Here is a 14,648-nt window from a genome sequence, read left to right on the forward strand (position 1 = left end):
CAAGCACAACCAGCAGGCACCACCGTGAAGTGACTGGACGGGTCGAGGATGTTCCCAAGGAATGGAGAATATGGGGAACCGGGGAAAAGATAGGACAGAGCCTATTTTCATGGGTCGGAGTCAGACTGGTTCGGGATCATGTCGAGATAAACAGGTACACCCTACTCCGTCTGATAAACGCCACAAGAACTTTAGGCAAAGGAACTTCACAGGAGTTGAGCGCCTTGCGTGCAATGGTGATGCAGAACAGAGTGGTTTTGGACTTGCTGGCCACCCTGCAGGGAGGAGTATGTAAGATAATTGGACAGACTTGTTGCACCTTCATAGAAAATGAAAAAATAACTTTGAGTTGAATCGACCTGAATTTTGCTCTAGACTTTTTTTTCTTCTTATTGTTGAATCGTGACCATTGACCTTCCACGTGAGGCCTGCAGTTGTTTTATTCAACTCAGTTTTATTTATATAGCACCAAATCACAACAGTCATCTCAAGGTGTTTTATACTGTAAGAGAAAGATCATACAATGGTTACAGAGAAAACCCAACAGTCAACAGGGCCCCTGTGAGCAAGCACGTGGTGACGGTGGATGGATTCCTTTTAACGGGAAGAAACCTCCGGCAAAACCAGCTGGTTGGGGGTGAGGGGAAGGAGACGGAGCAACAGACATGCTGTGGAAGAGAGCCAGAGATTAATAATAACTAATGATTAGATGCAGAGTGGTGTACAAACAGAGTGAAAATAAGTGATTGAAAATGTATATTCAGCGCATCATGGGCAGCCCCCAGCAGCCGAGGCCCGCTGCAGCATAAATCAGGGATGTTTCCAGATCACCTGATCCAGCCCTAACTTATTAATGTTGGGGTAGATCTTCCGGGTTTTCTGAGCTCCTGGACAGGTTATCCATATATTCTTGGACTAACTTTGGTAGCCTGGCCACTCCTGGGAAGGTTCATGACTGGTCTGATTTTTCCCATTTGTGGTTAATTTCTTTTAAGTGTGCCAGAATTACACCTATGCTAGTTGCTCAACCACATGTAATTATTCTGGTTTAATCACTGCAGCCATTTAAAATGTCTTATACTTAAATGCTTGGCTATTTGTAGCAAAATGCTGCCACCAGTTTCTATGAAACTATTCATGCATGTCCATGGTGCTGACCGTGGTTCTGACCTGGGTTTCCTGTTTGTAAAGCAAGCGATAGACAGGTGACTTGTCTAAGTTTTACCCCGCCTTTATCTCATGATGGCTGGGATAGAAAATGAAAAAATAGGAACAAATATGTTTGCAGCCAAAAACAGCAGCGAGGATGAGTGCTGTTAAATTGCTGCTCTCGCAGCATCAGTGAGTGACTGAAAAATCAAGAGGGGACTTCTCGAATGGAACTTTGGAATTCTGGCTTTGATCCTGTAGTTGTAACATCTCAAAGGAAACACGAGTGTAACTGCGCAACGAACGGAAATCTGCTCTCACATCGACGTCCGCCTTCGGAGGGAGAGATCGGACCGTCTGCTGCTGGTAGGATGAAGGTGTTTTTACTCTCCTTCCGCGTTTACTCTTCCTGCGTGGCGCTGGCCGAAGGCTAGCAGTCATTTCTGTCACTTGGTGTTGGCTCTCACTGCGGTATTCTATCACTTCCTGCTCCTGTTCGGGAGCAGTCGTGTTTTGCTGTCTGTTAGCTGTTAAATCTGAATAGCTCAATCTGTCTGGATAACAACATATTTCGGTGTAATCTTCACCTCCTTTATCTAGAGCACACTCTTTGCTGAATCACCTGTATTTACATTATTCACTTTATTTGTTTTTAGAAATGCGCTGGCTTAGCGCAGCTAGTAGCTTAGCTCTTAGCCGACTCGCTAGCAGCATAGCTTCTTCTCCTGTCTCTCCTGCACTTTTTGGCTGTCACATGTTTAGTTACTGCTCGGCCTCCTTTAGCAGTAACGGTACTTGTAATAAATGTAGTCTGTCTGTAGCTCTGGAGGCCAGGCTTTCTGAATTGGAGACTCGGCTCCGCACTTTGTTTTTAGAAATGCGCTAGCTTAGCGCAGCTAGTAGCTTAGCTCTTAGCCGACTCGCTAGCAGCATACTCGCTAGCAGCATAGCTTCTTCTCCTGTCTCTCCTGCACTTTTTGGCTGTCACATGTTTAGTTACTGCTCGGCCTCCTTTAGCATCCTTAACCATCTCAAATCTTGATCTTCATGTTCGGCTGCTTTCAGCACTGCTGGTATTTGTTTTGACTCTTTGGCTCCAGTTGATCTTTCAGAGTTAACTTCAATAGTTATTTCCTCCAAACCAGAAACATGTTTATTAGATCCCATTCCTACTAGACTGTTCAAACAAGTCTTTCCATTTATTGATGCTTCAATCTTAAAAATGATCAATCAGTCTTTATTGGTTGGCTGTGTACCACAGGCCTTCAAGGTGGCTGTAATTAAACCTCTACTTAAAAAGCCATCACTGACCCAGCTGTCTTAGCTAATTATAGGCCAATCTCCAACCTTCCTTTTCTCTCAAAGACTCTTGAAAGAGTAGTTGTAAAACAGCTCACTGATCATCTGCAGAGGAACGGTTTATTTGAAGAGTTTCAGTCAGGTTTCAGAATTCATCACAGTACAGAAACAGCATTAGTGAAGGTTACCAATGATCTTCTCACAGCCTCTGACAGTGGACTCATCTCTGTGCTTGTCCTGTTGGACCTCAGTGCAGCTTTGATACTGTTGATCATAACATTTTATTACAGAGATTAGAGCATACTATAGGTATTAAAGGTACTGCACTGCAGTGGTTTGAGTCATATTTATCTAATAGACTCCAATTTGTTCATGTAAATGGGGAGTCTTCTCCACACACTAAGGTTAATTATGCAGTTCCACGGGGTTCTGTGCTAGGACCAATTTTATTTACATTATACACACTTCCCTTTGGCAGTATTATTAGAAAGCATTGCATCAATTTTCATTGTTATGCAGATGATACTCAGCTTTACCTATCAATGAAGCCAGATGACACACATCAATGAGTTAAGCTGCAGGAATGTCTTAAAGACCTAAAGGACTGGATGACCTCTAATTTCCTGCTTCTAAATTCAGATCAAACTGAAGTTCTTGTGCTCGGCCCCACAAATCTTAGAAACATGGTGTCAAACCAGATACTTACTCTGGATGGCATTACTTTGGCCTCCAGTAACACTGTGAGAAATCTAGGAGTCATTTTTGACCAGGATATGTCCTTCAATGCACATATTAAACAAATATGTAGGACTGATTTTTTTTTACATTTGTGCAATATTTCTAAAATTAGAAACATCCTTTCTCAGAGTGATGCTGAAAAGCTCATTCATGCATTTATTACTTCTAGGGTGGACTATTGTAATTCATTATTATAGAAGTATTTGGTCATTGCACCGTTTTTACATTTGCCAGTATGTTGTAGTCCACTCTTTACAGTCGGTGTCTCATTCGTCTCATTTTCTAGTTTTATCTGGTGTTTAAGTGTTAGGTGACGGGCTTGTAGCATTTGTTGTCAGTGCACTAAGAGATAAACAGTTGTGATTTTCTGCCACATCAGCAGAGTTTGAGGGGAGATTCAAACGGTCCAGCGCGCTGTTTGCCGCCCTTTGAATTTGGTAGTGACACTTACCGACAGTGCACGCACATGCTCGGTTTATCAAGGCCTCTGTAGCTATGTAGCTGCGTGTTATATTGTGAGAGTTGTACTGCAGTCTCATAATATAACACGCCGTTTCCCTGCGACCTACAAAGGCAAACAAACATCAGAACCTTATATTTTGATTACAGTTATGTACAACATATTTGCAGACCCTCGCTCTCTGTCCGATGGTGGGAGTGTCCTTACAAGTGTGCGTACACTCGTATGTGTACTTACGTTTGAGTGACACGTGACCTTGTAGAAACACAAATGACACACTGTACTAAGATAAGTAACAAGGCGATTTTTTGGGGGGGATTATTATTATTATTAAATAAACCGACATGGGCTTAATTTGCCTCGTTGTTTAATGTTGACCAAGAAGACCAAGATGTATATCTTGGTAAAGATATACATTATTGTCATTATTTGTGGACTACTGTGGTTGGCAAGACAGCTGTGGTGCAGCTGTGTCTGAGAGAATGAGCCAGTTTACTGTCACTGACTAAATGAAACTCTTTTTGTCTTTGTTTTTTTTGGTCTGATTTATGAGCACATGTAAACCTAAAGGGCACCAGGGTCATCGTCTTATTGGTGAGACGCATTAGCACTTGAAAGGTAGCCCTAATAAATGTTGACTGTTAATTGTGTACTTGGCTAGTTTAATATTCCTTGTTTAATCTGTTCCCACAGGATCAAATCATTGCAGACAACACTGACTTCTCTACTGGAATTTAAGCAGTATTTCAAACTGGACAATCCACAAGTAAGAACACAATCTTTGTTTGAAAGTAATTAGTCTGTAGTTTAAGTTTGTTTTAATTGTTTCATATGCACACACAAATTTGGCATCTAGGCTAACTAAATTCCTGTCTTTAATGTCTGTGCAATTCAGGCAGAAGAAGCACGAGGCACCCTAACAAAGCACATCCCCGCTTCAAAATCCAAAGAGCCGGACGAGCTGAAGTGAACTTTCTTCCCAACTTTCCCCAAGAATAAAACCAGAGCAGTGTGGAAGAAATGAGACTGCAGATGAAACATGAAGTTCAAAAGAGTGACTGAAACCTGAAGTTAATAGAAAACTTCATGCAGATGACCTTTGCCCTCCATCACCAGATCATTCAGGCACATCCATTGGTGAAAGACTTCCTGCAGCCGGGCCTTCAGATCCAATCACAGGTGAAACATACACTCAACTTTTTTTGTTCCTCTTTACCCATGTTTTCTATTTCCCTTGTCTCTACTGACTCGATCTTTTAATATTTATATATTTATTTCCAATAATAATGCAGTTGCCCTTATGGACTGTTCAGGATCAGTATTTAGGCGGTCTGTAGTGTTTCTCTTTGGTTTCATCCAGCCTCCCTCGCTTTTTTTTTTTTTTTTAATGAACAATAATGCCTCTTAATCAGATGATTGTTCCACTGTTGTCCTTTTGCCTTGTGTGTCTCTGGCTTTGTTTAGGTTTGTGCTGAAGTCCACGGTATCCCAAATGTCAGCCTGTGTAACCAGTGTTATGCTGATTATGACAAACGCACACCTAGACTGTCGGCTTTGTAGCGGTACAGAAAAAAGGCAGCACGCACGGGAAAGATATCGGGCACACTGCGTGATGAGATCCAGGTGAGATATCAGATGACTTTATTCTAATGAAGCTCCTAAGGACAGCTGTGTCTAAATGTGTCAGCGTCATCATCAAAATAAATATTGTGTACAATATAATCTCCCAAAACATGCTGACTTGCTTTAAGTCACATTCAGTTATAGACACAGAACAACAATTTACTGTCATTGATGTCTTTTAGAAAATGTTGAGCTCATTTTCCTGTGACATACATGTGGTTTTGGCTTAGGCTCTTTTTTTTGCTCCACTAGCAAAATAAGGCTTCAGCGCGGCACAGCCACGTCAGTCACTGTGTCCAAAAGCATGAAAGCTTTTCCTCATTTTACTTTTTGCCTTTCTTTCCAGCAGTTTCCAGATGTTTGCGTGAAATGTTTGGCGGTCCTTCGTGCCCACCCTGTGTACCTGTGTGAAGGGGACCCACACTTCCTGAAGACATAGAATGTAAGTATCTACAGTTTTGCAGAAAAATGAGTATTTCCAACAATCTACTGAACCCTGTGTGTAGGGAGTGTAGGTAGGTGTACATGGAATTAGAGTATTTGCCTGTAGGTGTGTATGAGTACGCATACACACCACACAACATACATTCAGTATGAGTTAGATGCCAACCTGGGTGTTTTTTTTGTATTATTATTGAGTTAACATTTGTCCCTCTAGTTTTTTTGTTTCTTTGTACAAACTTAGGGGAAGTAGTTTGAAATGCAGGGAAGGAAATGATGGGGAAGGTGTGCTTCAGGTTACGTTGTAGAACTTCAAAAATAACTAACAATATTAGGCCTAAAAAAATATCAGGCAAAGAGTAACAGAGTTATGACATTTTTCTGTAATGATGTCAGGACTGCAGCTCAATCTGGTGACAGATGGCTGCGTGACATTTAGGACAAACATTTAAGGCACCGAGTATCAGTTCAAATCTACGTCTGGTACAGACTAGTGACGATGCCCACCATTTACTTTATCTGTCAATATGCTGTAGTTACAGGTTTGAATTACCTGTGAAATGCTCATATGTAATATCTGCCTCCAGGGCAAACTTACAGTTGGACCCTCTCCTTTGTGCCTTTTTCAGCCGGAGAAGACAGATGCTCATCAACACTCCTGTTGTGCTTGTAACAGCGGTGAACGTGTGTTGTACAAGTCCAGTTAACATCACTCCTGCAAGCACTGCAACGGTGGTGGAAGATGATCATGTAAAAAGTGAAATCCCCATGTGGACCGATGCAGTTACATTGTTGTTTGGATTGACACGTTGCATTTGGACTGCCCGAGGGAACCTGTTCACACTTTGACCTTCATTCAGAAGATCCTGATGGGTCTGGATGGCAAAGAACTGAAACCGTGACTTCTCAGTCTAAATAATGAACTGTTTCTAACAGAGTAAGTAATGTTTCGTGCAACTGTTCTGTTTGTTGTTTGCATGCATGTACACCTGCAAATATGTTTGTGGTTTCAAGTTCCATGACTTGACATTATGCTGAATGCATCATTGGACTTTAATCAAACAGTTTACATTTGATACATAAGTTTATTAATATTTCCTGCTCTCCAAATATGTAGTTGGCTCAAATTTGCACAGTTTCCAAAAGAAACGGATAAAGAAGGGAGATCAATTTGTGAGATATTGTTTAATTTCTTTCTTATTTTGGTAAGTTTTCTGTTTTTTTGTTTTTTTTATCAAGTCTTATGTTTTTTCAGTCTCAATGTATTTGACACAACCAGACCTCATGTTCTCTGTCACACACACACACACACAGCCTCTCGTGCACTCCTACACAATCATCCACATTTGCCCATAGCCATCAAGAGTTGTTTCACTTTGTCTGGAGTCCTGCTTGTGAGTGCAGAGGTGCTTTCTTGTGCTGTGTATGTGCAGGTTTTCCTTTGTGTCAGTGATTTCCCCCTGATTTCTGAGGCAGGGCTGATCTGTAAGTTTTTGGAAAATGAAAATCTGAATACATTTGTTTCTTCATGTCATCTAAGACAGATAGCTAGAGCACTTAGAAATATAAAGAATTTCATGACAATAAAAGTTTTTACTGTTGGGCTTTTGTGTTTTTTGAGTGTTCTGTACTTAAATAAGTTATAAGTATGTTTATATTTTTGGAGTTGCTAGAGCTCTTTTAAAATAAGTACCTCTGCATCAATATTATTATGTATGGTAAACTAATAAATAATATTAATTTTAAAAATTGGGTTTCCAAATAAGTTTTGAGTACTCTGAACTTGTTTGGGTGTACAGTGTAGTTATGCTGCAATAGGCATAGGCTGCTGGGGGAGGGGGCTTGCCGTCAAGCACTCAACATTTCTCTTTCACTCCTTTCTTTTCACTCCCAGTGTGTTTATTTACTTAGACTCTATTTAATAACTTGGAATAGTTTAACTCTGCCTTTTTCACCCATAGTGTGTCTTTTTTCCCGTCTCCCTCTGTCTCTCTTTGCCATCAGCCCAACTCTTCTCCGTGGATGGCAGTCCCTCCCTCAGCCTGGCTTGAGGTTTCTTCCTAGTAAAAATTGTTCCTTTCTACTTTTGCCAAGTACTTGCTCATGGGGGGAGGGGGGGGGGGGGGGTCAACGGATTGTTTGTATTTCTATCTAATACGATCTTCACTTTACAATAAAAAGTGCCTTCTCGATGTGAACTGGTGATATAAAAAAATTTGGTGAACTTTGGTCTGGACTATATATTTTTTTTTATTGTGGAGTGAGTGGCGGCTATCCCAGCCATCATGGGATAAAGGCGGGGTAAAACTTAGACAAGTCACCTGTCTATCGCTTGCTTTACAAACAGGAAACCCAGGTCAGAACCACGGTCAGCAGCATGGACCGGAGTTGCATAGTTTCATAGAAACTGATGGCAGCACTTTGCTACAAATAGCCAAGCATTTAAGTATAAGACATTTCAAATCACTGTAGTGATTAAGCCAGAATAATAATTACATGTGGTTGAGCGACTAGCATAGGTCTAATTTTAGGCACACTTAAAAGCAATTAACCACAAATGGGAAAAATCAAAACAGTCGTGAACATTCATCCATCCATCCATCCATCCATTTTCTTCCGCTTATCCGGGGCCGGGTCGCGGGGGCAGAAGCCTAAGCAGAGAAGCCCAAGCTTCCCTCTCCCCAGCCACCTCCTCCAGCTCATCCGGAGGGACCCCAAGGCGTTCCCAGGCCAGCCGAGATACATAATCTCTCCAGCGTGTCCTGGGTCTACCACGGGGCCTCTTCCCGGTGGGACATGCCCGGAACACCTCACCCAGGAGGCGGCCAGGAGGCATCCTAATCAGATGCCCGAGCCACCTCAACTGGCTCCTTTCGATGTGGAGGAGCAGCGGCTCTACTCTGAGCCCCTCCCGGATGGCCGCACTCCTCACCTTATCTCTAAGGGAGAGGCCAGCCACCCTTCGAAGGAAACTCATTTCTGCCGCTTGTATTCGCGATCTTATTCTTTCGGTCACTACCCAAAGCTCGTGACCATAGGTGAGGGTAGGAACGTAGATCGACCGGTAAATCGAGAGCTTCGCTTTTACGCTAAGCTCCCTCTTCACCACGACGGACCGTTGCAGCGTCCGCATCACTGCAGAAGCAGCCCCGATCCGCCTGTCGATCTCCCGTTCCCTTCGCCCATCACTCGTGAACAAGACCCCGAGATACTTAAACTCCTCCACTTGAGGCAAGAACTCGTTCCTGAGCCGGAGATGGCACTCCACCCTTTTCCGGCTGAGGACCATGGCCTCAGACTTAGAGGTGCTGATTCTCATGCCGGCCGCTTCACACTCGGCTGCGAACCGTTCCACTGCGAGCTGGAGGCCCCCCCCTGATGAAGCCAACAGAACCGCATCATCTGCAAAAAGCAGAGATGAGACTCTGAGGCCACCAAGGAAGAAGCCTTCCGCCACCTGGCTACGCCTAGAAATTCTGTCCATAAAAATTATGAACAGAATCGGTGACAAAGGGCAGCCCTGACGGAGTCCAACACCCACAGGAAACAAATCCGACTTATTACCGGCTATACGGACCAAGCTCTCACTGTGGTTGTACAAGGACTGAATGGCCCGCAACAATGGGCCAGACACCCCATACTCCCGCAGAACCTCCCAAAGAACACCCCGAGGAACACGGTCGAATGACTTCTCCAAGTCCACAAAGCACATGTAGACTGGTTGGGCAAACTCCCACGCACACTCGAATATCCTTGAGAGGATAAAGAGCTGGTCCAGCGTTCCACGACCAGGACGAAAACCGCATTGTTCCTCCTGAATCCGAGGTTCGACTAACGGACGCACCCTCCTTTCCAGCACCCTGGCATAGACCTTACCGGGGAGGCTGAGGAGTGTGATCCCCCGAAAGTTGGAGCACACCCTCCGGTCTCCCTTCTTAAAGATGGGGACCACCACCCCGGTCTGCCAATCCAATGGCACTGCCCCAGATCTCCACGCGATGTTGCAGAGGCGTGTCAACCAAGACAGCCCTACAACATCCAGAGCCTTCAGGAACTCAGGGCGAATCTCGTCCACCCCAGGGGCTCTGCCACCAAGGAGTTGTTTAACTACCTCAGTGACCTCACCCCCAGTGATGGTCAAGTCATCCCCCTCATCCCCAGACTCTGCTTCCACTACAGAAGGCGTGTCAGTGGGATTCAGAAGGTCCTCGAAGTATTCCTTCCACCGTCCAACTATAGCCTCAGTTGAAGTCAGCAGCACCCCCCCCGCACTATAAACAGTGTGAGTGAAGCACTGCTTTCCCCTCCTGAGTCGCCTGACGGTTTGCCAGAATCGCTTCGATGCCGTCCGAAAGTCTTTTTCCATAGCCTCACCAAACTCCTCCCACACCCGAGTTTTTGCTTTGGCCACTACCTGAGCTGCATTCCGCTTGGCCTGTCGATACCTGTCAGCTGCCTCCGGAGTCCCACTTATGGACATCCTTGTGTTCGAACACGGTGTTTGTTATGGACAAACTGTGGTTTGCACAGAAGTCCAATAACAAAACACCATTCGGGTTCAGATCGGGCAGGCCGTTCCTCCCAATCACGCCCCTCCAGGTCTCACTGTCATTGCCCACGTGAGCGTTGAAGTCTCCCAGCAAGACTATGGAGTCACCAGATGGAGCACTCTCCAGCACCCCACCCAGCAACTCCAAAAAGGGTGGGTACCCTGAACTGTCATTCGGCGCATAAGCGCAAACAACAGTCAGGACCCGTTCCCCAGCCCGAAGGCGCAGGGAAACTACCCTCTCGTCCACCGGTGAAAACTCCGACGTACAGGCAGCAAGCCGGGGGGATACAAGAATACCCACCCCAGCTCGCCGCCTCTCACCGAGGGCAACTCCAGACTGGAACAGAGTCCAGCCCTTCTCCAGGAGACTGGTTCCAGAGCCCAGGCCATGCGTTGAGGTGAGCCCAACTATGTCTAGCTGGTATCTCTCAACCTCACGCACTAGCTCAGGCTCCTTCCCCACCAGAGAGGTGACATTCCATGTCCCAACAGCCAGTTTCGATAGCCGGGGATCGGTCCGCCAGGGCCTCCGCCCTCGGCCACCGCCCGACACACATTGCACCCGACCCCTACGACACCTCCTGCGGGTGGTGGGCCTGCAGGAGTGCGGGCCCATGTAACCTCTTTGGGCTGCGCCCAGCCAAGCACCACGGGCTAATGCCTGGCCACCAGACGCTCTCCCTCGAGCTCCCTCCCCAGGCCTGGCTCCAGGGTGGGGCCCCGGTAACCCTATCCCGGGCAGGGTAAACTGTTCCCTTGTTTTTTCACTCATAAGGGTCTTCTGAACCGCTCTTTGTCTGGACCCTCACCCAGGACCAGTTTGCCATGGGAGACCCTGCCAGGGGGACAAGCCCCCAGACAACATAGCTCCTGGGATCACTGGGACACACAAACCCCTCCACCACGATAAGGTGGCGATTCACGGAGGAGTCGTGAACATTCAATTCAATTCAATTCAGTTCAAGAGTTTATTTGCCATTTGTACTCACACATAAGGTTTGGGAATTCTTGTGCAGAGCTTTCGGGTAGGAGTGTAGAAAGAATTGAAAATAAAAATAAAATATAATAAAATAAAAAGTATAGAATAAAATATGTAAATATTGACATAAATATATATATATGTATATGCACACATATACAAAAATACAAAAGATGGAAGGTTGATGGATACTGAACAGCGGTTATTGCACACTTAGTGTTACAAAGAACACAGTATAAATTGCACATGCACACCTGACAGATATTGCACCAACAAGTGTTATTTTAATAACTGAATAAATAAAGAAAATGTTGCACATGAGGTTTTAGCTGTGTGAGGAGTGCTGCACAGTGGATTTTGGCTGTGAGCAGTCCTTTGCTCTGCCATCAGTCTGACTGTGGCAGGGAAGAAGCTTTTGCAGAATCTAGTTCTGTGTGTGATGATGCTGTCTGCTCATCTTTTCCTCAGGCTGTTTGTTGTGTGTTTGGGCCTGAGGAGAAAGTGGGCAGGGTGGTATGGGTCTCTGATTATGTGCTGTGCCCTCTTTTTGCATCGTTGTGTGTAAATTGTGTCCACTGATGGGAGTTTAGTCCTGATAATGTTTTCAGCAGTTTTCACGACTCTCTGCAGAGCCTTCCTCTCAGCCTGAGTGGTGTTGCCATACCACACTGAGATGCCAGTGGTGAGGATGCTCTCCACCAGGCCTCTGTAGGCTTGTGTGAGGGGGCGGCAGCTCAGCCCAGCCTTCCTGAGCAGCCTGATGAAGTGCAGTCGCTTCTGAGCCTTTTTTCACAGTGGCTGCAGTCTTCGTAGACCAGCTCAGGTCAGATGATACGTGAAGGCCAAGGAACTTGTGGCTGTCCACTCTCTGCACTTCAGTGCCCCTGATGGCGAGGGGGGTGCAGTCGAGGGGCTTTCCTCCTGAAGTCAGCCATGATCTCTGTAGTCTTTTCTATCTTGAGGATGAGCTTGTTTTCCTCTCCATGTTTCCCAGGAGTGGCCAAGCCTACCAAAATTAGTCCAACAATATATGGATAACTTGTCCACAGAACCAACAGAACCTGCCTGGAAAAGGCATCTCCGCAACCGCAAGGCCCACCAAGCATGCGGGTTGTGCAGCTGGAACTGGCATGCCCAATAAACCCCAGGTAGTAAGTGCTACCAACTCTCTACGGCCTCCCCTTCACCACATGGCCCCAAAAATACACCACTTCCTGGTTGCTATCTCACCAACCGCAAGCCGCACCAGCATGTGGGTGGCACCAGTGGGACGGGCACGCTCCAAAACCCCCAGCTGGAAGTCGTCCCAGCTCTCTACGGCCTTCCCTTCACCAAAAAACACTACTTCCTGGTTGCAATGCATTCTGGGTAAGCAAAATATCAACATTCTTTTGCTTTAACTCCTAAAGCGCATCTCCTATACTCAAATCACCTATATTGCCGGAAAGGTCTTGCCTGCCTCTATCCACTGGCATGCATACCCCACTTGGCAACCGTGGGTCAGTGCGCCGCTCCCGCAGACGCCTTGAAATTGCGCCGCCATCACACTCCCTGCCTTTCCCCGCCCCTGAGCCTAAAGGGGCCGCCATTCTGGACTCCCGACTTACAAACCAAACAGCGCTGGTTCGAGCCCACTGCCCGACCACTTTCATTTACACTCACCTTTACACACAAAATGCACAACTACAACCTAAGCAAGCCTACAATACCCACAACTCACAAACACATTTACTTAACAAATACACTAACTCACAAACACACACAAACACATGCCACCAACACACACACACGCCTCAGCGCATTCCACTTGGTTGCCATAGGCGCCCGCTCACCGGCCCGAACACTGTCATCACACTCAACGCCACTAGGGGGAGCGCTCCACAACAACTCCCTGCAAAAACAACAGCCCAAACTCACGTTTATCAACAAAAATCACGGCAGCAAAACAATCTGCACATTTCAAGGCGCTCAAAACTTGCACATTTCTCAGCTACAAACTCTCCTGGCAATTTCTGCACTTCACAGTCACAAAAAAAAACGCTGCGCAGGCTGTCCGCTTTGGCAGCAAAATGTGCACCTGCCAACATGGCGCTGGGAACGGCACTGTAGCGCCTATTTATTTCACACCACAAACCAACAAATCAAATGGCCACTGAGGCACCTCAGGACTGGATCTTACGCAGGTCAAAAGTCTCACTCGGAGGCTGAAATTGTAACAGTGTGACCTGAGCTGGTCCAGAGAAAGTAAACACACACACACACAGACACATTGTAGGATAATATATAATATATTGTAAATAGTCCGGCCTGTTAAGGCTCAACACACAGGCACATCATGTACATTGTATATAATATTATTATTATTGGTATTATTATTATTATTAAGGTTAATCTTGTTGTTGTTTATATATATATATATATATATATATATATATATATATATATATATATATATATATATATTCTTAATAGTGTAAATTATTAATATAATTATTAATATAATAACTGCGGCTGCTGTTACACCCAAATTACCCCTATGTGGGACAATAAAGGCTGTTTCTTCTTCTTCTTCTTCTTCTTCATCATCAGGTACATTCTTATTTTACAGTCGTGCAGTGGAGCTGCTGTCTGTCACATCCTGCTACAGTGGGGTGGGGGTGGGGGGGTGAGTGGCGGCTCTCAGCACGTTTTTGTATCGTCCCTCGTCTCCAATAAGCCACGTACGATGAGTCCCATTTGCCTCTTCTAATAGGGACAAGGCATTTCTTATTGTTTTCAATGTTTCCTTTTTAAGACCACTTTCTCTCATCTCCGCTCTTCACTCTCCGCTCAGCTGGCCGGCCCTGCAGCGCTCGTTTGGTGTGGCGGCATCGTTAAGGGTTGTTTACATAGATGATCACATGTGATGCCACGTAGCCAGCAGTGAATGTCGTTGGGTGCGCATTTCACAGCTGGGTAAAGGCATCACCTCAATATTATTCTAAAAAACGTGTGTGTGTGTGTGTGTGTGTGTGTGTGTGTGTTTACTTTCTCTGGACCAGCTCAGGTCACACTGTTACAATTTCAGCCTCCGAGTGAGACTTTTGACCTGCGTAAGATCCAGTCCTGAGGTGCCTCAGTGGCCATTTGATTTGTTGGTTTGTGGTGTGAAATAAATAGGCGCTACAGCGCCGTTCCCAGCGCCATGTTGGCAGGTGCACATTTTGCTGCCAAAGCGGACAGCCTGCGCAGCGTTTTTTTGTGACTGTGAAGTGCAGAAATTGCCAGGAGAGTTTGTAGCTGAGAAATGTGTAAGTTTTGAGCGCCTTGAAATGTGCAGATTGTTTTGCTGCTGTGATTTTTGGTGATAAACGTGAGTTTGGGCTGTTGTTTTTGCAGGGAGTTGTTGTGGAGCGCTCCCCCTAGTG

At 45.5% G+C, this 14,648-nt stretch overlaps 1 long non-coding RNA gene across 5 annotated transcripts; it reads left to right on the top strand.

The window, feature by feature from the left end:
* The first annotated feature begins 1,367 nt into the window (after positions 1–1,367).
* Positions 1,368–7,312, top strand: LOC115778522 (uncharacterized). 5 transcript variants are annotated; one of them, XR_004019838.1, is made up of 6 exons: positions 1,368–1,515; positions 4,340–4,412; positions 4,542–4,825; positions 5,111–5,269; positions 5,616–5,711; positions 6,340–7,312. It is a non-coding gene; the product is annotated as an uncharacterized LOC115778522 (long non-coding RNA). The 5 variants fall into 5 exon arrangements; XR_004019839.1 differs by having other exon boundaries at positions 1,369–1,515; positions 5,619–5,711; XR_004019842.1 differs by having other exon boundaries at positions 1,395–1,526.
* Positions 7,313–14,648: the final 7,336 nt, after the last annotated feature.

Source organism: Archocentrus centrarchus, chromosome 4 (assembly GCF_007364275.1).
Source record: "Archocentrus centrarchus isolate MPI-CPG fArcCen1 chromosome 4, fArcCen1, whole genome shotgun sequence".
In the NCBI taxonomy this organism is placed as follows: Eukaryota; Metazoa; Chordata; class Actinopteri; order Cichliformes; family Cichlidae; genus Archocentrus; species Archocentrus centrarchus.